Genomic DNA, 2,672 nt, shown 5'->3' with positions numbered 1-2,672 from the left:
CAGTTAACAAAATCAAAAGACAACTGACAGAATGGGAGAAGATATTTGCAAACGACATATCAGATAAAAGACTAGTGTCCAAAATCTATAAAGAACTTAGCAAACTCAACACCCAAAGAACAAATAATCCAATCCAGAAATGGGCAGAGGACATGAACAGACATTTCTGCAAAGAAGACATCCAGATGGCCAACAGACACATGAAAAAGTGCTCCATATCACTCGGCATCAGGGAAATACAAATCAAAACCACAATGAGATATCACCTCACACCATTCAGAATGGCTAAAATCAACAAGTCAGGAAATGACAGATGCTGGCGAGGATGCGGAGAAAGGGGAACCCTCCTACACTGTTGGTGGGAATGCAAGCTGGTGCAACCACTCTGGAAAACAGCATGGAGGTTTCTCAAAATGCTGAAAATAGAACTGCCCTATGACCCAGAAATTGCACTACTGGGTATTTACCCTAAAGATACAAACGTAGTGATCTAAAGGGTCACGTGCACCCGAATGTTTATAGCAGCAATGTCCACAATAGCCAAACTATGGAAAGAACCTAGATGTCCATCAACAGATGAATGGATAAAGAAGATGTGGTATATATACACAATGGAATACTATGCACCCTTCAAAAGAAATGAAATCTTGCTATTTGTGACAATATGGATGGAACTAGAGCATATCATGCTTAGCAAAATAAGTCAAGCAGAGAACGACAACTATCATATGATCTCCCTAATATGAGGAAGTGGTGATGCAACATAGGGGCTTAAGTGGGTAGGAGAAGAATCCTTGAAACAAGATGGGATTGGGAGGGAGACTAACCATAAGTGACTCTTAATCTCACAAAACAAACTGAGGGTTGCTGGGGGGAGGGGGGTTGGAATAAGGGAGGTGGGGTTATGGACATTGGGGAGGGTATGTGCTTTGGTGAGTGCTGTGAAGTGTGTAAACCTGGCGATTCACAGACCTGTACCCCTGGGGATAAAAATATATGTTTATGAAAAATAAAAAATTAAAAAAAAATTAAATTAACTGCAAGACTAAAGAATCATGGGGAGAAAGCCATGAGTTCTGTGCTTTTCTTTCTCCTCCTCTGGAATTCTGCTGCTCTCCTTGGTATTGAACCTGCACTCCTTGGTATGTGAACTTGTTCCTGGCTGGATTTCTTGTTGATCTTCTGTGGGAGCAGCCTGTTGTAGTGATTCTCAAGTGTCTTTGCCCCAGGTGGAATTGCACCACCCTTACCAGGGGCCAGGATGAGTAATCAGCTCGGGTTTGCTTTCAGGAGCTTTTGTTCCCTGAATGCATTCTGTAGAGTTCTGGAGGATGTGAATGAAAATGATGGCTTCCCAATCTCTGGCCCGGAGGAGCCAAGAGCTCAGGGCCCCACCCCTCAGTGTGCCCTCAGAGAATAGCACCCAATTACTCCCTTCTCCTTGGCCTCTGGCCGCACTCCGAGCTCACCAAGCCTGCGACCTGTTAAAGGTAACCCCGAACTGAGAGCTCACTCCTCAACTCTGTGTCTGTAGCCAGTTTCCCTGTTCAAATACCTGCAAACTCTGTGACACTCAGAACCCTCCCTCCCAATCCTTCTGTGACCCTACAGGACCTGAGATCATGCTGACCCCACATGGGCTTCACCCTAATTGAGCCTCTGGAGCAATGTCCCTCAGCAGAACAGACTTTTAAAAGTTCTGATTTAGTGCTCCGTTGCTCCGCTGCTTGTGGGGAGCCCGCCCATTCCCCTGCGGTCTATCTTCCCATCACTTTGGATTCACTTCTCTGCCAGTCCTACCTTTCAGAAAGTGGTTGATTTTCTGTTTCTAGAATTGCTGTTTCTCTTCTCTTCAATCTCCCGATGGATTTGTAGGTGTTTGCAATCTTTAGATTAGCTATCTAGCTGATCTCCTGCTACCTGATGTAGCAGGAAGAAGGTGGAGAAGCCTGCTACTTCTCCACCATCTTGACTCCCTCCCCATATTATAATATTTTAAATGTATATTTATGTATGTTATATATATATGTGTGTGTATATATATGTCTCTCTCTCTCTCTCTCTCTCTCTCTCTCTATATATATATATATATATATATATATAAAATCTTTTTTTTTTACTTTTAAATGAGTATAAGTTAAGGGATCTCTTGAACAACACTAAGCACATAAATATTCACATTATTGGGGATCCCAGAAGACACGAGAGAGAAAAAGTATAAAGTTGTTTGGAAAAATAATAGCTGAAAATTTCTATAACCTGGGGGAAAAAATAGACATCAATATCTAAGGAGCAGAATTTAAACAAGATGGACCAAGGAAGTCCACATTACATCACATATAATTAACATGTCAAAAATTAAACATAAAAAGATGATATTAAAAGAACAGAGAAAATCTTCAGTCGGTTAAAGGTCTGCCTTTGGGTCAGGTCATGATTTTGGGGTTCTGGGATTGAGCGCTACCTCACGCTTCCTGCTCAGTCTTCTCCCTCTCCCTCTGCCCCTCTACACATGCTCTTTCTCTCTCTCCCAAAATTTTTTTTTAAGAGAGAAAATCAAGTCACCTATGAGGAAAACATATAAGTCTCTCAGCCGGTTTTTCAGCAAAATTATACAAGTCAAAAGGAAATGGTATGGTATATTCAAAATACTAAAAGGAAAAAACATCCAT

Source organism: Mustela nivalis (assembly GCF_964662115.1).
Source record: "Mustela nivalis genome assembly, contig: HAP1_SCAFFOLD_2082, whole genome shotgun sequence".
Taxonomy (NCBI): Eukaryota; Metazoa; Chordata; class Mammalia; order Carnivora; family Mustelidae; genus Mustela; species Mustela nivalis.
Note: the sequence above shows the minus strand (reverse complement) of the source record.